Here is a 27,293-nt window from a genome sequence, read left to right as displayed (position 1 = left end):
TCCCTCCCTCCCTCCCCTCCCTCCTCTCCCCTCTCTCCCTCCCTCCCTCCCTCCCTCCCTCCCCTCCCTCCCTCCCTCCCTCCCCCTCTCCCTCCTCCCTCCCTCCCTCCCTCCCTCTCCCCCTCTCTCCCTCCTCCCTCCCTCTCTCTCCCTCCCTCCCTCCCCTCTCTCCCCATCTCCCTCTCTCTCCCTCCCTCTCTCCCTCCCTCCCTCCCCCTCTCCCCCTCTCTCCCTCCCTCCCTCCCTCCCCTCTCTCCCTCCCTCTCTCCCTCCCTCCCTCCCTCCCTCCCCCTCTCTCTCCCTCCCCCTCTCCCTCCCTCCCTCCCTCCCTCTCTCCCCATCTCCCTCTCTCTCCCTCCCTCTCTCGCAGTACTGGACTCCCAGTACTGCGGTATCTCAGTGGGCTACAGGACCAGGACTCCCAGTGCTCCCCAGTATGAGTGTGTTGGTAACAGTTGGAGAGGTTCGTTCGTTGTGTAAAGATGGAAGCAGAGTATTGTAACTTTCCTGGCTACTAAACATTAATGGCAAAAATACTGTGTAAATAAGATTCTATTAAAATAAAATAAATTGAAAATAAAGTCAAAAGTGTTTTGCCACGTCTTTATTAATACACATAGACCCATTATAAGGAGGGGTTATTAATACACACTGACCCATTATAAGGAGGGGTTATTAATACACACTGACCCATTATAAGGAGGGGTTATTAATACACACTGACATAGACCCATTATAAGGAGGGGTTATTAATACACATAGACCCATTATAATTAGGGGTTATTAATACACATAGACCCATTATAAGGAGGGGTTATTAATACACATAGACCGATTATAAGGAGGGGTTATTAATACACATAGACCCATTATAAGGAGGGGTTATTACTACACATAGACCCATTATAAGGAGGGGTTATTAATACACATAGACCCATTATAAGGAGGGGTTATTAATACACATAGACCCATTATAAGGAGGGGTTATTAATACACATAGACCCATTATAAGGAGGGGTTATTAATACACATAGACCCATTATAAGGAGGGGTTATTAATACACATAGACCCATTATAAGGAGGGGTTATTAATGCACATAGACCCATTATAAGGAGGGGTTATTAATACACATAGACCCATTATAAGGAGGGGTTATTAATACACATAGACCCATTATAAGGAGGGGTTATTAATACACATAGACCCATTATAAGGAGGGGTTATTAATACACGCTGACATAGACCCATTATAAGGAGGGGTTATTAATACACATAGACCCATTATAAGGAGGGGTTATTAATACACATAGACCCATTAAAAGGAGGGGTTATTAATACACATAGACCCATTATAAGGAGGGGTTATTAATACACCTAGACCCATTATAAGGAGGGGTTATTAATACACATAGACCCATTATAAGGAGGGGTTATTAATACACATAGACCCATTATAAGGAGGGGTTATTAATACACACTGACCCATTATAAGGAGGGGTTATTAATACACATAGACCCATTATAAGGAGGGGTTATTAATACACATAGACCCATTATAAGGAGGGGTTATTAATACACATAGACCCATTATATGGAGGGGTTATTAATACACATAGACCCATTATAAGGAGGGGTTATTAATACACACTGACATAGACCCATTATAAGGAGGGGTTATTAATACACATAGACCCATTATAAGGAGGGGTTATTAATACACATAGACTCATTATAAGGAGGGGTTATTAATACACATAGACCCATTATAAGGAGGGGTTATTAATACACATAGACCCATTATAAGGAGGGGTTATTAATACACATAGACCCATTATAAGGAGGGGTTATTAATACACATAGACCCATTATAAGGAGGGGTTATTAATACACATAGACCCATTATAAGGAGGGGTTATTAATACACACTGACATAGACCCATTATAAGGAGGGGTTATTAATACACATAGACCCATTATAAGGAGGGGTTATTAATACACATAGATCCATTATAAGGAGGGGTTATTACTACAGATAGACCCATTATAAGGAGGGGTTATTAATACACACTGACATAGACCCATTATAAGGAGGGGTTATTAATACACACTGACATAGACCCATTATAAGGAGGGGTTATTAATACACATAGACCCATTATAAGGAGGGGTTATTAATACACATAGACCCATTATAAGGATAGGTTATTAATACACATAGACCCATTATAAGGAGGGGTTATTAATACACATAGACCCATTTTAAGGAGGGGTTATTAATACACATAGACCCATTATAAGGAGGGGTTATTAATACACATAGACCCATTATAAGGAGGGGTTATTAATACACATAGACCCATTATAAGGAGGGGTTATTAATACACATAGACCCATTATAAGGAGGGGTTATTAATACACATAGACCCATTATAAGGAGGGGTTATTAATACACATAGACCCATTATAAGGAGGGGTTATTAATACACATAGACCCATTATAAGGAGGGGTTATTAATACACACTGACCCATTATAAGGAGGGGTTATTAATACACATAGACCCATTATAAGGAGGGGTTATTAATACACACAGACCCATTATAAGGAGGGGTTATTAATACACATAGACCCATTATAAGGAGGGGTTATTAATACACATAGACCCATTATAAGGAGGGGTTATTAATACACATAGACCCATTATAAGGAGGGGTTATTAATACACACTGACATAGACCCATTATAAGGAGGGGTTATTAATACACATAGACCCATTATAAGGAGGGGTTATTAATACACATAGACCCATTATAAGGAGGGGTTATTACTACAGATAGACCCATTATAAGGAGGGGTTATTAATACACACTGACATAGACCCATTATAAGGAGGGGTTATTAATACACACTGACATAGACCCATTATAAGGAGGGGTTATTAATACACATAGACCCATTATAAGGAGGGGTTATTAATACACATAGACCCATTATAAGGAGGGGTTATTGATACACATAGACCCATTATAAGGAGGGGTTATTGATACACATAGACCCATTATAAGGAGGGGTTATTAATACACATAGACCCATTATAAGGAGGGGTTATTGATACACATAGACCCATTTTAAGGAGGGGTTATTAATACACATAGACCCATTTTAAGGAGGGGTTATTAATACACATAGACCCATTATAAGGAGGGGTTATTAATACACATAGACCCATTATAAGGAGGGGTTATTAATACACATAGACCCATTATAAGGAGGGGTTATTAATACACATAGACCCATTATAAGGAGGGGTTATTAATACACATAGACCCATTATAAGGAGGGGTTATTAATACACATAGACCCATTATAAGGAGGGGTTATTAATACACATAGACCCATTATAAGGAGGGGTTATTAATACACACTGACCCATTATAAGGAGGGGTTATTAATACACATAGACCCATTATAAGGAGGGGTTATTAATACACATAGACCCATTATAAGGAGGGGTTATTAATACACATAGACCCATTATAAGGAGGGGTTATTAATACACATAGACCCATTATAAGGAGGGGTTATTAATACACATAGACCCATTATAAGGAGGGGTTATTAATACACACTGACATAGACCCATTATAAGGAGGGGTTATTAATACACATAGACCCATTATAAGGAGGGGTTATTAATACACATAGACCCATTATAAGGAGGGGTTATTACTACAGATAGACCCATTATAAGGAGGGGTTATTAATACACACTGACATAGACCCATTATAAGGAGGGGTTATTAATACACACTGACATAGACCCATTATAAGGAGGGGTTATTAATACACATAGACCCATTATAAGGAGGGGTTATTAATACACATAGACCCATTATAAGGATAGGTTATTAATACACATAGACCCATTATAAGGAGGGGTTATTAATACACATAGACCCATTTTAAGGAGGGGTTATTAATACACATAGACCCATTATAAGGAGGGGTTATTAATACACATAGACCCATTATAAGGAGGGGTTATTAATACACATAGACCCATTATAAGGAGGGGTTATTAATACACATAGACCCATTATAAGGAGGGGTTATTAATACACATAGACCCATTATAAGGAGGGGTTATTAATACACATAGACCCATTATAAGGAGGGGTTATTAATACACACTGACATATACCCATTATAAGGAGGGGTTATTAATACACATAGACCCATTATAAGGAGGGGTTATTAATACACATAGACCCATTATAAGGAGGGGTTATTAATACACATAGACCCATTATAAGGAGGGGTTATTAATACACACTGACCCATTATAAGGAGGGGTTATTAATACACATAGACCCATTATAAGGAGGGGTTATTAATACACATAGACCCATTATAAGGAGGGGTTATTAATACACATAGACCCATTATAAGGAGGGGTTATTAATACACATAGACCCATTATAAGGAGGGGTTATTAATGCACATAGACCCATTATAAGGAGGGGTTATTAATACACAGACCCATTTTAAGGAGGGGTTATTAATACACATAGACCCATTATAAGGAGGGGTTATTAATACACATAGACCCATTATAAGGAGGGGTTATTACTACACATAGACCCATTATAAGGAGGGGTTATTAATACACATAGACCCATTATAAGGAGGGGTTATTAATACACACTGACATAGACCCATTATAAGGAGGGGTTATTAATACACATAGACCCATTATAATTAGGGGTTATTAATACACATAGACCCATTATAAGGAGGGGTTATTAATACACATAGACCGATTATAAGGAGGGGTTATTAATACACATAGACCCATTATAAGGAGGGGTTATTACTACACATAGACCCATTATAAGGAGGGGTTATTAATACACATAGACCCATTATAAGGAGGGGTTATTAATACACATAGACCCATTATAAGGAGGGGTTATTAATACACATAGACCCATTATAAGGAGGGGTTATTAATACACATAGACCCATTATAAGGAGGGGTTATTAATACACGCTGACATAGACCCATTATAAGGAGGGGTTATTAATACACATAGACCCATTATAAGGAGGGGTTATTAATACACATAGACCCATTAAAAGGAGGGGTTATTAATACACATAGACCCATTATAAGGAGGGGTTATTAATACACATAGACCCATTATAAGGAGGGGTTATTAATACACCTAGACCCATTATAAGGAGGGGTTATTAATACACATAGACCCATTATAAGGAGGGGTTATTAATACACATTGACCCATTATAAGGAGGGGTTATTAATACACATTGACCCATTATAAGGAGGGGTTATTAATGCACATAGACCCATTATAAGGAGGGGTTATTAATACACATAGACCCATTATAAGGAGGAGTTATTAATACACATAGACCCATTATAAGGAGGGGTTATCAATACACATAGACCCATTATAAGGAGGGGTTATTAATACACATAGACCCATTATAAGGAGGGGTTATTAATACACATAGACCCATTATAAGGAGGGGTTATTAATACACATAGACCCATTATAAGGAGGGATTATTAATACACATAGACCCATTATAAGGAGGGGTTATTAATACACATAGACCCATTATAAGGAGGGGTTATTAATACACATAGACCCATTATAAGGAGGGGTTATTAATACACATAGACCCATTATAAGGAGGGGTTATTAATACACACTGACCCATTATAAGGAGGGGTTATTAATACACATAGACCCATTATAAGGAGGGGTTATTAATACACATAGACCCATTATAAGGAGGGGTTATTAATACACATAGACCCATTATATGGAGGGGTTATTAATACACATAGACCCATTATAAGGAGGGGTTATTAATACACACTGACATAGACCCATTATAAGGAGGGGTTATTAATACACATAGACCCATTATAAGGAGGGGTTATTAATACACATAGACCCATTATAAGGAGGGGTTATTAATACACATAGACCCATTATAAGGAGGGGTTATTAATACACATAGACCCATTATAAGGAGGGGTTATTAATACACATAGACCCATTATAAGGAGGGGTTATTAATACACATAGACCCATTATAAGGAGGGGTTATTAATACACATAGACCCATTATAAGGAGGGGTTATTACTACAGATAGACCCATTATAAGGAGGGGTTATTAATACACACTGACATAGACCCATTATAAGGAGGGGTTATTAATACACACTGACATAGACCCATTATAAGGAGGGGTTATTAATACACATAGACCCATTATAAGGAGGGGTTATTAATACACATAGACCCATTATAAGGATAGGTTATTAATACACATAGACCCATTATAAGGAGGGGTTATTAATACACATAGACCCATTTTAAGGAGGGGTTATTAATACACATAGACCCATTATAAGGAGGGGTTATTAATACACATAGACCCATTATAAGGAGGGGTTATTAATACACATAGACCCATTATAAGGAGGGGTTATTAATACACATAGACCCATTATAAGGAGGGGTTATTAATACACATAGACCCATTATAAGGAGGGGTTATTAATACACATAGACCCATTATAAGGAGGGGTTATTAATACACATAGACCCATTATAAGGAGGGGTTATTAATACACATAGACCCATTATAAGGAGGGGTTATTAATACACATAGACCCATTATAAGGAGGGGTTATTAATACACACTGACCCATTATAAGGAGGGGTTATTAATACACATAGACCCATTATAAGGAGGGGTTATTAATACACATAGACCCATTATAAGGAGGGGTTATTAATACACATAGACCCATTATAAGGAGGGGTTATTAATACACATAGACCCATTATAAGGAGGGGTTATTAATACACACTGACATAGACCCATTATAAGGAGGGGTTATTAATACACATAGACCCATTATAAGGAGGGGTTATTAATACACATAGAGCCATTATAAGGAGGGGTTATTACTACAGATAGACCCATTATAAGGAGGGGTTATTAATACACACTGACATAGACCCATTATAAGGAGGGGTTATTAATACACACTGACATAGACCCATTATAAGGAGGGGTTATTAATACACATAGACCCATTATAAGGAGGGGTTATTAATACACATAGACCCATTATAAGGATAGGTTATTAATACACATAGACCCATTATAAGGAGGGGTTATTAATACACATAGACCCATTTTAAGGAGGGGTTATTAATACACATAGACCCATTATAAGGAGGGGTTATTAATACACATAGACCCATTATAAGGAGGGGTTATTAATACACATAGACCCATTATAAGGAGGGGTTATTAATACACATAGACCCATTATAAGGAGGGGTTATTAATACACATAGACCCATTATAAGGAGGGGTTATTAATACACATAGACCCATTATAAGGAGGGGTTATTAATACACATAGACCCATTATAAGTAGGGGTTATTAATACACACTGACCCATTATAAGGAGGGGTTATTAATACACATAGACCCATTATAAGGAGGGGTTATTAATACACGCTGACATAGACCCATTATAAGGAGGGGTTATTAATACACATAGACCCATTATAAGGAGGGGTTATTAATACACGCTGACATAGACCCATTATAAGGAGGGGTTATTAATACACATAGGCCCATTATAAGGAGGGGTTATTAATATACATAGACCCATTATAAGGAGGGGTTATTAATGCACATAGACCCATTTTAAGGAGGGGTTATTAATACACATAGACCCATTATAAGGAGGGGTTATTAATACACATAGACCCATTATAAGGAGGGGTTATTAATACACACTGACATAGATCCATTATAAGGAGGGGTTATTAATACACATAGACCCATTATAAGGAGGGGTTATTAATACACGCTGACATAGACCCATTATAAGGAGGGGTTATTAATACAGACTGACATAGACCCATTATAAGGAGGGGTTATTAATACACACTGACATAGACCCATTATAAGGAGGGGTTATTAATACACATAGACCCATTATAAGGAGGGGTTATTAATACACATAGACCCATTATAAGGAGGGGTTATTAATACACATAGACCCATTATAAGGAGGGGTTATTAATACACATAGACCCATTATAAGGAGGGTTATTAATACACATAGACCCATTATAAGGAGGGGTTATTAATATACACTGACATAGACCCATTATAAGGAGGGGTTATTAATACACACTGACATAGACCCATTATAAGGAGGGGTTATTAATACACACTGACATAGACCCATTATAAGGAGGGGTTATTAATACACACTGCATAGACCCATTATAAGGAGGGGTTATTAATACACACTGACATAGACCCATTATAAGGAGGGGTTATTAATACACATAGACCCATTATAAGGAGGGGTTATTAATACACATAGACCCATTATAAGGATAGGTTATTAATACACATAGACCCATTATAAGGAGGGGTTATTAATACACATAGACCCATTTTAAGGAGGGGTTATTAATACACATAGACCCATTATAAGGAGGGGTTATTAATACACATAGACCCATTATAAGGAGGGGTTATTAATACACATAGACCCATTATAAGGAGGGGTTATTAATACACATAGACCCATTATAAGGAGGGGTTATTAATACACATAGACCCATTATAAGGAGGGGTTATTAATACACATAGACCCATTATAAGGAGGGGTTATTAATACACATAGACCCATTATAAGGAGGGGTTATTAATACACACTGACCCATTATAAGGAGGGGTTATTAATACACATAGACCCATTATAAGGAGGGGTTATTAATACACGCTGACATAGACCCATTATAAGGAGGGGTTATTAATACACATAGACCCATTATAAGGAGGGGTTATTAATACACGCTGACATAGACCCATTATAAGGAGGGGTTATTAATACACATAGGCCCATTATAAGGAGGGGTTATTAATATACATAGACCCATTATAAGGAGGGGTTATTAATGCACATAGACCCATTTTAAGGAGGGGTTATTAATACACATAGACCCATTATAAGGAGGGGTTATTAATACACATAGACCCATTATAAGGAGGGGTTATTAATACACACTGACATAGATCCATTATAAGGAGGGGTTATTAATACACATAGACCCATTATAAGGAGGGGTTATTAATACACGCTGACATAGACCCATTATAAGGAGGGGTTATTAATACAGACTGACATAGACCCATTATAAGGAGGGGTTATTAATACACACTGACATAGACCCATTATAAGGAGGGGTTATTAATACACATAGACCCATTATAAGGAGGGGTTATTAATACACATAGACCCATTATAAGGAGGGGTTATTAATACACATAGACCCATTATAAGGAGGGGTTATTAATACACATAGACCCATTATAAGGAGGGTTATTAATACACATAGACCCATTATAAGGAGGGGTTATTAATATACACTGACATAGACCCATTATAAGGAGGGGTTATTAATACACACTGACATAGACCCATTATAAGGAGGGGTTATTAATACACACTGACATAGACCCATTATAAGGAGGGGTTATTAATACACACTGCATAGACCCATTATAAGGAGGGGTTATTAATACACACTGACATAGACCCATTATAATGAGGGGTTATTAATACACAGTATTAGATGCATAACTGAATGTATAGTATACAGTATTAGATGTATAACTGAATGTATAGTATACAGTATTAGATGTATAACTGAATGTATAGTATACAGTATTAGATGTATAACTGAATGTATAGTATACAGTATTAGATGTATAACTGAATGTATAGTATACAGTATTAGATCTATAACTGAATGTATAGTATACAGTATTAGATGTATAACTGAATGTATAGTATACAGTATTAGATCTATAACTGAATGTATAGTATACAGTATTAGATGTATAACTGAATGTATAGTATACAGTATAAGATCTATAACTGAATGTATAGTATACAGTATTAGACCTATAACTGAATGTATATTATACAGTATTAGATGTATAACTGAATGTATAGTATACAGTATTAGATCTATAACTGAATGTATAGTATACAGTATTAGATCTATAACTGAATGTATAGTATACAGTATTAGATGTATAACTGAATGTATAGTATACAGTATTAGATGTATAACTGAATGTATAGTATACAGTATTAGATGTATAACTGAATGTATAGTATACAGTATTAGATGTATAACTGAATGTATAGTATACAGTATTAGATGTATAACTGAATGTATAGTATACAGTATTAGATGTATAACTGAATGTATAGTATACAGTATTAGATGTATAACTGAATGTATAGTATACAGTATTAGATGTATAACTGAATGTATAGTATACAGTATAAGATCTATAACTGAATGTATAGTATACAGTATTAGACCTATAACTGAATGTATAGTATACAGTATTAGATCTATAACTGAATGTATAGTATACAGTATAATATCTGTCGTTTGTTAAAATATATATTCTTACACCTGTATGTTTGTTCTTTGTTAAATATGCATTTTAAATGTATCATTCAACTTCCGTATAGTTTAGTGGTAGGAACCTTTGATCTGCGTACCTTGGTAATCAGGGGACTGATAACAACGACGGACCAGGAAGCGACATTTTTTTCAAAATAACGAAGAAAATGCGAAAAGGTTTATAAACATGCAGTGAGAATTCTAATATTGTTTTTTTTCAACCAGTATTTATCAGATTAGTGTCGTTTCGCAAGAAAGAGGGGACCTTCCGTCTGTAACTAGGAAGTTACTAGGAAGGACCATAGAGGTGTCCGCAATGTGGGGGGAGATCGACCCTGGTCCCGAGTCCAGTCCGCCTGTCAGCGATGAACCGGTGGCCTGCAGACAGACCGACCACCGGGGACAATGGTTCGACCCCCGGCGACCACAGCCCGACCCCCGGAGACCACAGCCCGACCACCGGAGACCACAGCCCGACCCCCGGAGACCACAGCCCGACCCACAGCCCGGTCCCAGTGGAACCGAACCAGCTTCTAGCTGCTCTGTAACCGACAACACCGAGGAGGACGAGCCGCAGGACAACCAGGTGAGAAGCAGCAACAAGGAGAGAGAGATAGCGACGTAAAAAAAAACCAGATGTTACTAAAGATATTTGTATATGTGTAAACTAGCGAGCTACCAACCGGTGAAGGACAGGGAATTGTGTGTGTGTGTGTGTGTGTGTGTGTGTGTGTGTGTGTGTGTGTGTGTGTGTGTGTGTCTCTTCCCAGGCAGATCCCAGCGGTGTGTAGGCGGATCTCAGCGGTGTGTGTGTCTCTCCCCAGGCAGATCTCAGCGGTGTGTGTGTGTGTGTGTGTGTGTGTCTCTTCCCAGGCAGATCTCAGCGGTGTGTGTGTGTGTCTCTTCCCAGGCAGATCTCAGCGGTGTGTGTGTCTCTTCCCAGGCGGATCTCAGCGGTGTGTGTGTGTCTCTTCCCAGGCGGATCTCAGCGGTGTGTGTGTGTGTCTCTCCCCAGGCGGATCTCAGCGGTGTGTGTGTGTGTCTCTTCCCAGGCGGATCCCAGCGGTGTGTGTGTCTCTCCCCAGGCGGATCTCAGCGGTGTGTGTGTGTCTCTCCCCAGGCGGATCTCAGCGGTGTGTGTGTGTCTCTTCCCAGGCGGATCTCAGCGGTGTGTGTGTGTCTCTTCCCAGGCGGATCTCAGCAGTGTGTGTGTCTCTCCCCAGGCGGATCTCAGCGGTGTGTGTGTGTCTCTCCCCAGGCGGATCTCAGCGGTGTGTGTGTGTGTCTCTCCCCAGGCGGATCCCAGCGGTGTGTGTGTGTGTCTCTCCCCAGGCGGATCTCAGCGGTGTGTGTGTCTCTCCCCAGGCGGATCTCAGCGGTGTGTGTGTGTCTCTCCCCAGGCGGATCTCAGCGGTGTGTGTGTCTCTCCCCAGGCGGATCTCAGCGGTGTGTGTGTGTCTCTCCCCAGGCGGATCCCAGCGGTGTGTGTGTCTCTCCCCAGGCGGATCTCAGCGGTGTGTGTGTGTGTCTCTCCCAGGCGGATCTCAGCGGTGTGTGTGTGTGTCTCTCCCCAGGCGGATCTCAGCGGTGTGTGTGTGTGTCTCTCCCCAGGCGGATCTCAGCGGTGTGTGTGTGTGTCTCTCCCCAGGCGGATCTCAGCGGTGTGTGTGTGTGTCTCTCCCCAGGCGGATCTCAGCGGTGTGTGTGTCTCTCCCCAGGCGGATCTCAGCGGTGTGTGTGTCTCTCCCCAGGCGGATCTCAGCGGTGTGTGTGTGTGTGTCTCTCCCAGGCGGATCTCAGCGGTGTGTGTGTGTCTCTCCCCAGGCGGATCTCAGCGGTGTGTGTGTGTCTCTCCCAGGCGGATCTCAGCGGTGTGTGTGTGTCTCTCCCCAGGCGGATCTCAGCGGGTGTGTGTGTGTGTCTCTCCCCAGGCGGATCTCAGCAGTGTGTGTGTGTGTCTCTCCCCAGGCGGATCTCAGCGGTGTGTGTGTGTGTGTCTCTCCCCAGGCGGATCTCAGCGGTGTGTGTGTGTGTCTCTCCCCAGGCGGATCTCAGCGGTGTGTGTGCCATGGTGGAGGTGGTGGCTGTGAGTGGTAGCCAGGTGAAGAGCCAGCAGGTAGGTGATGCAGAGCTGACCGTAGCCCAGCGGAGAGAGGAGCTGCTCGGACAGTACCGGACCAAACCCCTGGTGTTTCTGGAGCGATACCAGGTACCTCTCTGGGCTCAGTTTGGACTCCTCCTGATTAAATAAAACCTTAAATATGAAAAGTTAAATATGTTTGAAATCTATTTTTCTAGACACATTTTTTTTTTTACACTTGTTGTTTTTTGGAGACACGAATGCTTTGCCATCTCGTTCACTTCCTGTATTCACACAGTATCTCTGTATCTGAAACTGGCCTGACTACGACTTGGTTTTATATAGAGGCTGGTATATGGCCTCTAACCCTCTCCCCCAGGGCCTCTAACCCTCTCCCCCAGGGCCTCTAACCCTCTCCCCCAGGGCCTCTAACCCTCTCCCCCAGGGCCTCTAACCTCTAACCCCAGGGTCTCTAACCCTTCTCCCCCAGGGCCTCTAACCCTCTCCCCCAGGGCCTCTAACCCTCTCCCCCAGGGCCTCTAACCCTCTCCCCCAGGGCCTCTAACCCTCTCCCCCAGGGCCTCTAACCCTCTCCCCCAGGGCCTCTAATCCTCTCCCCCAGGGCCTCTAATCCTCTCCCCCAGGGCCTCTAACCCTCTCCCCCAGGGCCTCTAACCCTCTCCCCCAGGTCCTCTAACCCTCTCCCCCAGGGCCTCTAGCCTCTAACCTCTAACCTTTCCCCCAGGGCCTCTAACCCTCTCCCCCAGGGCCTCTAACCTTCTCCCCCAGGGCCTCTAACCCTCTCCCCCAGGGCCTCTAACCCTCTCCCCCAGGGCCTCTAACCCTCTCCCCCAGGGCCTCTAACCCTCTCCCCAGGGCCTCTAACCTCTAACCCCAGGGTCTCTAACCCTCTCCCCCAGGGCCTCTAACCCTCTCCCCCAGGGCCTCTAACCTCTAACCCTCTCCCCCAGGGCCTCTAACCTCTAACCCTCTCCCCCAGGGCCTCTAACCCTCTCCCCCAGGGCCTCTAACCCTCTCCCCCAGGGCCTCTAACCCTCTCCCCCAGGGCCTCTATCCTCTAACCTCTAACCCTTTCCCCCAGGGCCTCTAACCTTCTCCCCCAGGGCCTCTAACCCTCTCCCCCAGGGCCTCTAGCCTCTAACCTCTAACCTTTACCCCAGGTCCTCTAACCTCTAACCCTCTCCCCCAGGGCCTCTAACCCTCTCCCCCAGGGCCTCTAACCCCTCTCCCCCAGGGCCTCTAGCCTCTAACCTCTAACCTTTACCCCAGGCCCACCTGAAGCCTCAGCACCTGTCAGCGTTCTGCCATCTGATTTCTGACCCGCGGGCTCAGTACTACTGCCGTGAGGTGAGGAGGAGAGCAGCGGGACGATCCAACAGGACCCGCGTTCGCAACCAACGCTACGCCGCCCTCATGGAGCTGCAGAGGGGTGAGCTTAGCAACCAATCACAGACCCTGGGACTCAGCCTAGCAACCAATCACAGACCCTGGGACTCAGCCTAGCAACCAATCACAGACACCCTGGGACTCAGCCTAGCAACCAATCACAGACACCCTGGGACTCAGCCTAGCAACCAATCACAGACCCTGGGACTCAGCCTAGCAACCAATCACAGACACCCTGGTACTCAGCCTAGCAACCAATCACAGACACCCTGGTACTCAGCCTAGCAACCAATCACAGACCCTGGTACTCAGTCTTCAGCAACCAATCAGAGACCCTGGTACTCAGCCTAGCAACCAATCAGAGACCCTGGTACTCAGTCTTCAGCAACCAATCAGAGACCCTGGTACTCAGTCTTCAGCAACCAATCAGAGACCCTGGTACTCAGCCTTCAGCACCAATCACACACCCTGGTACTCAGTCTAGCAACCAATCACAGACACCCTGGTACTCAGTCTTCAGCACCAATCACACACCCTGGTACTCAGTCTAGCAACCAATCACAGACCCTGGGACTCAGCCTAGCAACCAATCACAGACCCTGGGACTCAGTCTAGCAACCAATCACAGACCCTGGTACTCAGCCTAGCAACCAATCACAGACACCCTGGTACTCAGCCTAGCAACCAATCACAGACACCCTGGTACTCAGTCTTCAGCACCAATCAAACACCCTGGTACTCAGTCTAGCAACCAATCACAGACCCTGGGACTCAGCCTAGCAACCAATCACAGACACCCTGGTACTCAGTCTTCAGCACCAATCACACACCCTGGTACTCAGTCTAGCAACCAATCACAGACCCTGGTACTCAGCCTAGCAACCAATCACAGATCCTGGTACTCAGTCTAGCAACCAATCACAGACCCTGGTACTCAGCCTAGCAACCAATCACAGACCCTGGTACTCAGCCTAGCAACCAATCAGAGACCCTGGTACTCAGTCTTCAGCACCAATCAGAGACCCTGGTACTCAGCCTAGCAACCAATCAGAGACCCTGGTACTCAGGCAGTAGTGTCATAGTTGAGTTGAAGTGAAGACGCCTTAATAGATGATGACTCAAGTGAAAGACCCAGTAAAAATACTACTTGAGTAAAAGTCTAAAAGTGTTTGGTTTTAAATAGACTGAAGTATCAAAAGGTAAACGCAATTGCTAAAATATATATTTAAGTATTAAAAAAATGTATAAATAATCAGATGAGAGGCAGTAGGGACGACCAGGGATGTTCTCTGTTTAGTGAGTCCTCCGGATCAGAGGCGGTAGGGATGACCAGGGATGTTCTCTGTTTAGTGAGTCCTCCAGATCAGAGGCAGTAGGGATGACCAGGGATGTTCTCTGTTTAGTGAGTCCTCCAGATCAGAGGCAGTAGGGACGACCAGGGATGTTCTCTGTTTAGTGAGTCCTCCAGGTCAGAGGCAGTAGGGACGACCAGGGATGTTCTCTGTTTAGTGAGTCCTCCAGATCAGAGGCAGTAGGGATGACCAGGGATGTTCTCTGTTTAGTGAGTCCTCCAGATCAGAGGCAGTAGAGATGACCAGGGATGTTCTCTGTTTAGTGAGTCCTCCAGATCAGAGGCAGTAGGGACGACCAGGGATGTTCTCTGTTTAGTGAGTCCTCCAGATCAGAGGCAGTAGGGATGACCAGGGATGTTCTCTGTTTAGTGAGTCCTCCAGATCAGAGGCAGTAGGGACGACCAGGGATGTTCTCTGTTTAGTGAGTCCTCCAGATCAGAGGCAGTAGGGACGACCAGGGATGTTCTCTGTTTAGTGAGTCCTCCAGGTCAGAGGCAGTAGGGACGACCAGGGATGTTCTCTGTTTAGTGAGTCCTCCAGATCAGAGGCAGTAGGGACGACCAGGGATGTTCTCTGTTTAGTGAGTCCTCCAGATCAGAGGCAGTAGGGATCAAATCAAATTTCAAATCAAATGTATTTATATAGCCCTTCTTACATCAGCTGACATCTCAAAGTGCTGTACAGAAACCCAGCCTAAAACCCCAAACAGCAAGCAATGCAGGTGTAGAAGCACGGTGGCTAGGAAAAACTCCCTAGAAAGGCCAGAACCTAGGAAGAAACCTAGAGAGGAACCAGGCTATGAGGGGGGGCCAGTCCTCTACTGGCTGTACTGGGTAGAGAGGAACCAGGCTATGAGGGGTGGCCAGTCCTCTACTGGCTGTGCCGGGTAGAGAGGAACCAGGCTATGAGGGGTGGCCAGTCCTCTTCTGGCTGTACTGGGTAGAGAGGAACCAGGCTATGAGGGGTGGCCAGTCCTCTTCTGGCTGTACTGGGTAGAGAGGAACCAGGCTATGAGGGGTGGCCAGTCCTCTTCTGGCTGTACTGGGTAGAGAGGAACCAGGCTATGAGGGGGGGCCAGTCCTCTTCTGGCTGTGCTGGGTAGAGAGGAACCAGGCTATGAGGGGTGGCCAGTCCTCTTCTGGCTGTACTGGGTAGAGAGGAACCAGGCTATGAGGGGGGGCCAGTCCTCTTCTGGTTGTGCCGGGTGGAGATTATAACAGTACATGGCCTAGATGTTCAAATGTTCATAAATGACCAGTATTGTCAAATAATAATAATCGTAGTAGTTGTAGAGGGTGCAACAAGTCAGTAACACAAGAGTAAGTGTCAGTTGGCTTTTTCATAGCCGATCATTGAGAGTATCTCTACCGCTCCTGCTGTCTCTAGAGAGTTGAAAACAGCGGGTCTGGGACAGGTAGCACGTCCAGTGAACAGGTCAGGGTTCCAGCAGGTCTGGGACAGCAGGTCTGGGACAGGTAGCACGTCCGGTGAATAGGTCTGGGTTCCAATAGCCGCAGGCAGAACAGTTGAAACTGGAGCAGCAGCACGGCCAGGTGTACTGGGGACAGCAAGGAGTCATCAAGCCAGGTAGTCCTGAGGCATGGTCCTAGGGCTCAGGTCCTCCGAGATAGAGAAAGAGAGAATTAGAGAGAGCATATTTAAATTCACACATGTCTCTAACCCCCCCCCCCAGAGGGCCAGTACTTCAGCGAGGACCAGATGAGAAGCCGGGAGCCCTTACTGTATGAGCAATACATCGGCCAATACCTGACTGAGGAGCAGCTGTTACGTCGCTCCTCGAGGCCATGCAGGGAGAAGCAGGGGAGGAGCGGGGCCCGGGTGGAGCAGAGGGGGACTGGCCCACCTCCTCCTCAACTCCTACCAGGAGAGACTGATCCAGAGTCGGATGCAGGAGGAGCAGGACAGGGAGGAGAACGCACTGGAGGAGGAAGAGGGAGAGGAAGAGGGTAAGACGCACACAGCATCACCAGACGTGCGTTCAAACAAGGGAAGTAGTTTGACGACATTCACTACGGTTGGCTAACAGTTTGAGAAGGTAGTCAGCAGCGAAGGTAAGGGATTCTGATCACGTCTCTGTGTGTCTCACGGTACTGTGTGTGTGTGTGTGTGTGTGTGTGTGTGTGTGTGTGTGTGTGGTCCCTCCAGCTGGAGGGTTGGGGGCAGAGGGCTATGAACCATCACCCCAGGAGAAATCACTGCTCAGGGACGAGTTCATCACTCTGATGTACCAACGCTTCCTGGACGGACACGACAAAGACTTTAACTACAGGTTAGTAGCTGGCTGACTAAATTACTAACTAGGTAGACTAACTGGGTAGACTAACTGGGTAGACTAACTAAATTACTAACTGGGTAGACTAACTGGGTAGACTAACTAAATTACTAACTGGGTAGACTAACTAAATTACTAACTGGGTAGACTAACTGGGTAGACTAACTGGGTAGACTGACTAAATTACTAACTGGGTAGACTAACTAAATTACTAACTGGGTAGACTAACTAAATTACTAACTGGGTAGACTAACTGGGTAGACTAACTGGGTAGACTAACTGGGTAGACTAACTAAATTACTAACTGGGTAGACTAACTGGGTAGACTAACTAAATTACTAACTGGGTAGACTAACTAGGTAGACTAACTGGGTTGACTAACTGGGTAGACTAACTGGGTAGACTAACTAAATTACTAACTGGGTAGACTAACTGGGTAGACTAACTGGGTAGACTAACTAAATTACTAACTGGGTAGACTAACTGGGTAGACTAACTGGGTAGACTAACTGGGTAGACTAACTAAATTACTAACTGGGTAGACTGACTAAATTACTAACTGGGTAGACTAACTGGGTAGACTAACTGGGTAGACTAACTGGGTAGACTAACTAAATTACTAACTGGGTAGACTAACTGGGTAGACTAACTGGGTAGACTAACTGGGTAGACTAACTAAATTACTAACTGGGTAGACTAACTGGGTAGACTAACTGGGTAGACTAACTAAATTACTAACTGGGAGACTAACTAAATTACTAACTGGGTAGACTAACTAAATTACTAACTGGGTAGACTAACTGGGTAGACTAACTGGGTAGACTAACTAAATTACTAACTGGGTAGACTAACTGGGTAGACTAACTGGGTAGACTAACTGGGTAGACTAACTAAATTACTAACTGGGTAGACTAACTGGGTAGACTAACTAAATTACTAACTGGGTAGACTACTGGGTAGACTAACTAAATTACTAACTGGGTAGACTAACTAAATTACTAACTGGGTAGACTAACTAAATTACTAACTGGGTAGACTAACTAAATTACTAACTGGGTAGACTAACTGGGTAGACTAACTGGGTAGACTAACTGGGTAGACTAACTAAATTACTAACTGGGTAGACTAACTGGGTAGACTAACTAAATTACTAACTGGGTAGACTAACTGGGTAGACTAACTGGGTAGACTAACTGGGTAGAGTAACTAAATTACTAACTGGGTAGACTAACTGGGTAGACTAACTGGGTAGACTAACTGGGTAGACTAACTAAATTACTAACTGGGTAGACTAACTGGGTAGACTAACTAAATTACTAACTGGGTAGACTAACTGGGTAGACTAACTGGGTAGACTAACTGGGTAGACTAACTAAATTACTAACTGGGTAGACTAACTAAATTACTAACTGGGTAGACTAACTGCGTAGACTAACTAAATTACTAACTGGGTTGACTAACTAAATTACTAACTGGGTAGACTAACTGGGTAGACTAACTAAATTACTAACTGGGTTGACTAACTAAATTACTAACTGGGTAGACTAACTGGGTAGACTAACTGGGTAGACTAACTGGGTAGACTAACTAAATTACTAACTGGGTAGACTAACTGGGTAGACTAACTGGGTAGACTAACTGGGTAGACTAACTAAATTACTAACTGGGTAGACTAACTGGGTAGACTAACTGGGTAGACCAACTGCAGACTAACCAAATTACTAACTGGGTAGACTAACTAAATTACTAACTGGGTAGACTAACTGGGTAGACTAACTAAATTACTAACTGGGTAGACTAACTGGGTAGACTAACTAAATTACTAACTGGGTAGACTAACTGGGTAGACTAACTGGGTAGACTAACTAAATTACTAACTGGGTAGACTAACTGGGTAGACTAACTGGGTAGACTAACTAAATTACTAACTGGGTAGACTAACTGGGTAGACTAACTGGGTAGACTAACTGGGTAGACTAACTGGGTAGACTGACTGGGTAGACTAACTAAATTACTAACTGGGTAGACTAACTGGGTAGACTAACTAAATTACTAACTGGGTAGACTAACTGGGTAGACTAACTGGGTAGACTAACTAAATTACTAACTGGGTTGACTAACTAAATTACTAACTGGGTAGACTAACTGGGTAGACTAACTAAATGACTAACTGGGTAGACTAACTAAATTACTAACTGGGTAGACTAACTGGGTAGACTAACTGGGTAGACTAACCAAATTACTAACTGGGTAGACTAACTAAATTACTAACTGGGTAGACTAACTAAATTACTAACTGGGTAGACTAACTGGGTAGACTAACTGGGTAGACTAACTGGGTAGACTAACTAAATTACTAACTGGGTAGACTAACTGGGTAGACTAACTGGGTAGACTAACTGGGTAGACTAACTAAATTACTAACTGGGTAGACTAACCAAATTACTAACTGGGTAGACTAACTAAATTACTAACTGGGTAGACTAACTGGGTAGACCAACTGGGTAGACTAACTGGGTAGACTAACTAAATTACTAACTGGGTAGACTAACTGGGTAGACTAACTGGGTAGACTAACTAAATTACTAACTGGGTAGACTAACTGGGTAGACTAACTGGGTAGACTAACTGGGTAGACTAACTGGGTAGCTAACTGGGTAGACTAACTAAATTACTAACTGGGTAGACTAACTGGGTAGACTAACTAAATTACTAACTGGGTAGGCTAACTGGGTAGACTAACTAAATTACTAACTGGGTAGACTAACTGGGTAGACTAACCAAATTACTAACTGGGTAGACTAACTGGGTAGACTAACTGGGTAGACTAACTAAATTACTAACTGGGTAGACTAACTAAATTACTAACTGGGTAGACTAACTGGGTAGACTAACTGGGTAGACTAACTAAATTACTAACTGGGTAGACTAACTAAATTACTAACTGGGTAGACTAACTGGGTAGACTAACTGGGTAGACTAACTAAATTACTAACTGGGTAGACTAACTAAATTACTAACTGGGTAGACTAACTGGGTAGACTAACTGGGTAGACTAACTGGGTAGACTAACTAAATTACTAACTGGGTAGACTAACTGGAGACTAACTGGGTAGACTAACTAAATTACTAACTGGGTAGACTAACTGGGTAGACTAACTGGGTAGACTGACTGGGTAGACTAACTAAATTACTAACTGGGTAGACTAACTGGGTAGACTAACTAAATTACTAACTGGGTAGACTAACTGGGCAGACTAACTAAATTACTAACTGGGTTGACTAACTAAATTACTAACTGGGTAGACTAACTGGGTAGACTAACTAAATGACTAACTGGGTAGACTAACTAAATTACTAACTGGGTAGACTAACTGGGTAGACTAACTGGGTAGACTAACTAAATTACTAACTGGGTAGACTAACTAAATTACTAACTGGGTAGACTAACTAAATTACTAACTGGGTAGACTAACTGGGTAGACTAACTGGGTAGACTAACTGGGTAGACTAACTAAATTACTAACTGGGTAGACTAACTGGGTAGACAAACTGGGTAGACTAACTGGGTAGACTAACTGGGTAGACTAACTAAATTACTAACTGGGTAGACTAACTAAATTACTAACTGGGTAGACTAACTAAATTACTAACTGGGTAGACTAACTGGGTAGACCAACTGGGTAGACTAACTGGGTAGACTAACTAAATTACTAACTGGGTAGACTAACTGCAGACTAACTGGGTAGACTAACTAAATTACTAACTGGGTAGACTAACTGGGTAGACTAACTGGGTCAGACTAACTGGGTAGACTAACTAAATTACTAACTGGAGACTAACTGGGTAGACTAACTAAATTACTAACTGGGTAGGCTAACTGGGTAGACTAACTAAATTACTAACTGGGTAGACTAACTGGGTAGACTAACTAAATTACTAACTGGGTAGACTAACTGCGTAGACTAACTGGGTAGACTAACTAAATTACTAACTGGGTAGACTAACTAAATTACTAACTGGGTAGACTAACTGGGTAGACTAACTGGGTAGACTAACTAAATTACTAACTGGGTAGACTGACTAAATTACTAACTGGGTAGACTAACTGGGTAGACTAACTGGGTAGACTAACTAAATTACTAACTGGGTAGACTAACTAAATTACTAACTGGGTAGACTAACTGGGTAGACTAACTGGGTAGACTAACTAAATTACTAACTGGGTAGACTAACTAAATTACTAACTGGTAGACTAACTGGGTAGACTAACTAAATTACTAACTGGGTAGACTAACTGGGTAGACTAACTGGGTAGACTAACTAAATTACTAACTGGGTAGACTAACTGGGTAGACTAACTGGGTAGACTGACTGGGTAGACTAACTAAATTACTAACTGGGTAGACTAACTGGGTAGACTAACTAAATTACTAACTGGGTAGACTAACTGGGTAGACTAACTAAATTACTAACTGGGTTGACTAACTAAATTACTAACTGGGTAGACTAACTGGGTAGACTAACTAAATGACTAACTGGGTAGACTAACTAAATTACTAACTGGGTAGACTAACTGGGTAGACTAACTGGGTAGACTAACTAAATTACTAACTGGGTAGACTAACTAAATTACTAACTGGGTAGACTAACTAAATTACTAACTGGGTAGACTAACTGGGTAGACTAACTGGGTAGACTAACTGGGTAGACTAACTAAATTACTAACTGGGTAGACTAACTGGGTAGACAAACTGGGTAGACTAACTGGGTAGACTAACTGGGTAGACTAACTAAATTACTAACTGGGTAGACTAACTAAATTACTAACTGGGTAGACTAACTAAATTACTAACTAGGTAGACTAACTGGGTAGACCAACTGGGTAGACTAACTGGGTAGACTAACTAAATTACTAACTGGGTAGACTAACTGGGTAGACTAACTGGGTAGACTAACTAAATTACTAACTGGGTAGACTAACTGGGTAGACTAACTGGGTAGACTAACTGGGTAGACTAACTGGGTAGGTAACTGGGTAGACTAACTAAATTACTAACTGGGTAGACTAACTGGGTAGACTAACTAAATTACTAACTGGGTAGACTAACTGGGTAGACTAACTAAATTACTAACTGGGTAGACTAACTGGGTAGACTAACTAAATTACTAACTGGGTAGACTAACTGGGTAGACTAACTGGGTAGACTAACTAAATTACTAACTGGGTAGACTAACTAAATTACTAACTGGGTAGACTAACTGGGTAGACTAACTGGGTAGACTAACTAAATTACTAACTGGGTAGACTAACTAAATTACTAACTGGGTAGACTAACTGGGTAGACTAACTGGGTAGACTAACTAAATTACTAACTGGGTAGACTAACTAAATTACTAACTGGGTAGACTAACTGGGTAGACTAACTGGGTAGACTAACTAAATTACTAACTGGGTAGACTAACTAAATTACTAACTGGGTAGACTAACTGGGTAGACTAACTGGGTAGACTAACTGGGTAGACTAACTAAATTACTAACTGGGTAGACTAACTGGGTAGACTAACTAAATTACTAACTGGGTAGACTAACTGGGTAGACTAACTGGGTAGACTAACTAAATTACTAACTGGGTAGACTAACTGGGTAGACTAACTGGGTAGACTAACTAAATTACTAACTGGGTAGACTAACTAAATTACTAACAGGGTAGACTAACAGGGTAGACTAACTGGGTAGACTAACTGGGTAGACTAACTGGGTAGACTAACTAAATTACTAACTGGGTAGACTAACTGGGTAGACTAACTGGGTAGACTAACTAAATTACTAACTGGGTAGACTAACTAAATTACTAACTGGGTAGACTAACTGGGTAGACTAACTGGGTAGACTAACTGGGTAGACTAACTGGGTAGACTAACAGGGTTTAACTATTTTACCAGCTGTGTTGTGTTGCAGTGGACAGACTGAACTATTTTACCAGCTGTGTTGTGTTGACAGTGGACAGACTGAACTATTTTACCAGCTGTGCTGTGTTGCAGTGGACAGACTGAACTATTTTACCAGCTGTGTTGTGTTGACAGTGGACAGACTGAACTATTTTACCAGCTGTGTTGTGTTGCAGTGGACAGACTTAACTATTTTACCAGCTGTGTTGTGTTGACAGTGGACAGACTGAACTATTTTACCAGCTGTGTTGTGTTGCAGTGGACAGACTGAACTATTTTACCAGCTGTGTTGTGTTGACAGTGGACAGACTGAACTATTTTACCAGCTGTGTTGTGTTGCAGTGGACAGACTGAACTATTTTACCAGCTGTGTTGTGTTGACAGTGGACAGACTGAACTATTTTACCAGCTGTGTTGTGTTGACAGTGGACAGACTGAACTATTTTACCAGCTGTGTTGTGTTGACAGTGGACAGACTGAACTATTTTACCAGCTGTGTTGTGTTGACAGTGGACAGACTGAACTATTTTATCAGCTGTGTTGCAGTGGACAGACTGAACTATTTTACCAGCTGTGTTGTGTTGACAGTGGACAGACTGAACTATTTTACCAGCTGTGTTGTGTTGCAGTGGACAGACTGAACTATTTTACCAGCTGTGTTGCAGTGGACAGACTGAACTATTTTACCAGCTGTGTTGCAGTGGACAGACTGAACTATTTTACCAGCTGTGTTGTGTTGCAGTGGACAGACTGAACTATTTTACCAGCTGTGTTGTGTTGACAGTGGACAGACTGAACTATTTTACCAGCTGTGTTGTGTTGACAGTGGACAGACTGAACTATTTTACCAGCTGTGTTGTGTTGCAGTGGACAGACTGAACTATTTTACCAGCTGTGTTGTGTTGACAGTGGACAGACTGAACTATTTTACCAGCTGTGTTGTGTTGACAGTGGACAGACTGAACTATTTTACCAGCTGTGTTGTGTTGCAGTGGACAGACTGAACTATTTTACCAGCTGTGTTGTGTTGACAGTGGACAGACTGAACTATTTTACCAGCTGTGTTGTGTTGCAGTGGACAGACTGAACTATTTTACCAGCTGTGTTGCAGTGGACAGACTGAACTATTTTACCAGCTGTGTTGTGTTGACAGTGGACAGACTGAACTATTTTACCAGCTGTGTTGCAGTGGACAGACTGAACTATTTTACCAGCTGTGTTGTGTTGCAGTGGACAGACTGAACTATTTTACCAGCTGTGTTGTGTTGACAGTGGACAGACTGAACTATTTTACCAGCTGTGTTGTGTTGCAGTGGACAGACTGAACTATTTTACCAGCTGTGTTGCAGTGGACAGACTGAACTATTTTACCAGCTGTGTTGTGTTGCAGTGGACAGACTGAACTATTTTACCAGCTGTGTCGTGTTGCAGTGGACAGACTGAACTATTTTACCAGCTGTGTTGTGTTGACAGTGGACAGACTGAACTATTTTACCAGCTGTGTTGTGTTGCAGTGGACAGACTGAACTATTTTACCAGCTGTGTTGTGTTGACAGTGGACAGACTGAACTATTTTACCAGCTGTGTTGTGTTGACAGTGGACAGACTGAACTATTTTACCAGCTGTGTTGTGTTGCAGTGGACAGACTGAACCAATTTACCAGCTGTGTTGTGTTGACAGTGGACAGACTGAACTATTTTACCAGCTGTGTTGTGTTGACAGTGGACAGACTGAACTATTTTACCAGCTGTGTTGTGTTGACAGTGGACAGACTGAACTATTTTACCAGCTGTGTTGTGTTGACAGTGGACAGACTGAACTATTTTACCAGCTGTGTTGTGTTGACAGTGGACAGACTGAACTATTTTACCAGTTGTGTTGCAGTGGACAGACTGAACTATTTTACCAGCTGTGTTGTGTTGACAGTGGACAGACTGAACTATTTTACCAGCTGTGTTGTGTTGACAGTGGACAGACTGAACTATTTTACCAGCTGTGTTGTGTTGACAGTGGACAGACTGAACTATTTTACCAGCTGTGTTGTGTTGCAGTGGACAGACTGAACTATTTTACCAGCTGTGTTGTGTTGACAGTGGACAGACTGAACTATTTTACCAGCTGTGTTGTGTTGACAGTGGACAGACTGAACTATTTTACCAGCTGTGTTGTGTTGCAGTGAAGTGGATGGGAACCCCGACTTCGACAACCTGGACATCGTCAACAGAGATGCAGAGGAGAAGTACTTCGATGAGGATGAAGATGAGGAGGAGGAGGAAGAGGAGGAGATGACTGTAGTTATGATGTCATGACAGCAGCTGTCATTTGGACTGTAAAATACGATAACTTCTGTAATAACTAAACTGTCATGTTTCTAGTCTTTCTGTTCCCGTCACATTCATGTAATATTCAGTTTGTATGGATGGCAATAAATCGTGTATGTTTACCTACGTTGTTAGTCAGTTTAACTAGTTCCTAACTAGTTCCTAACTAGTTCCCTAGTACTTGTTTGGACCCTGGTCACTGAAGTATTTCTGAATGAGTCAGAGAGCTGATTGTAACTGAGTCAGCGACTCAGTATTTCTGTATGAGGCAGAGAGCTGATTTGTAACTGAGTCAGCGACTCAAATGAAGAGTTAGTATTTCTGAATGAGTCAGAGAGCTGATTTGTAACTGGGTCAGAGAGCTGATTGTAACTGAGTCAGAGAGCTGATTGTAACTGAGTCAGCGACTCAATGAAGAGTTAGTATTTCTGAATGAGTCAGAGAGCTGATTGTAACTGAGTCAGAGAGCTGATTTGTAACTGAGTCAGAGAGCTGATTGTAACTGAGTCAGCGAGCTGATTGTAACTGAGTCAGAGAGCTGATTGTAACTGAGTCAGCGACTCAATGAAGAGTTAGTATTTCTGAATGAGGCAGAGAGCTGATTGTAACTGAGTCAGAGAGCTGATTTGTAACTGAGTCAGAGAGCTGATTTGTAACTGAGTCAGAGAGCTGATTGTAACTGAGTCAGCGACTCAATGAAGAGTTAGTATTTCTGAATGAGTCAGAGAGCTGATTTGTAACTGAGTCAGAGAGCTGATTGTAACTGAGTCAGAGAGCTGATTTGTAACTGAGTCAGCGACTCAATGAAGAGTTAGTATTTCTGAATGAGTCAGAGAGCTGATTTGTAACTGAGTCAGAGAGCTGATTGTAACTAAGTCAGAGAGCTGATTGTAACTGAGTCAGAGAGCTGATTGTAACTGAGTCAGCGACTCAATGAAGAGTTAGTATTTCTGAATGAGTCAGAGAGCTGATTGTAACTGAGTCAGAGAGCTGATTCTAACTGAGTCAGCGACTCAATGAAGAGTTAGTATTTCTGAATGAGTCAGAGCTGATTGTAACTGAGTCAGAGAGCTGATTGTAACTGAGTCAGAGAGCTGATTGTAACTGAGTCAGAGAGCTGATTGTAACTGAGTCAGCGACTCAAATGAAGAGTTAGTATTTCTGAATGAGTCAGAGAGCTGATTGTAACTGAGTCAGAGAGCTGATTGTAACTGAGTCAGAGAGCTGATTGTAACTGAGTCAGAGAGCTGATTGTAACTGAGTCAGTGACTCAAATGAAGAGTTAGTATTTCTGAATGAGTCAGAGAGCTGATTGTAACTGA

At 42.4% G+C, this 27,293-nt stretch overlaps 1 pseudogene; it reads left to right on the top strand.

The window, feature by feature from the left end:
- The first annotated feature begins 10,698 nt into the window (after window positions 1–10,698).
- Window positions 10,699–26,097, top strand: LOC123731681 (coiled-coil domain-containing protein 97-like; annotated as a pseudogene).
- Window positions 26,098–27,293: the final 1,196 nt, after the last annotated feature.

This window comes from Salmo salar, unplaced genomic scaffold, assembly GCF_905237065.1.
Source record: "Salmo salar unplaced genomic scaffold, Ssal_v3.1, whole genome shotgun sequence".
NCBI classification, from domain to species: domain Eukaryota; kingdom Metazoa; phylum Chordata; class Actinopteri; order Salmoniformes; family Salmonidae; genus Salmo; species Salmo salar.
This window is presented reverse-complemented; position numbering and strand designations above follow the sequence as displayed.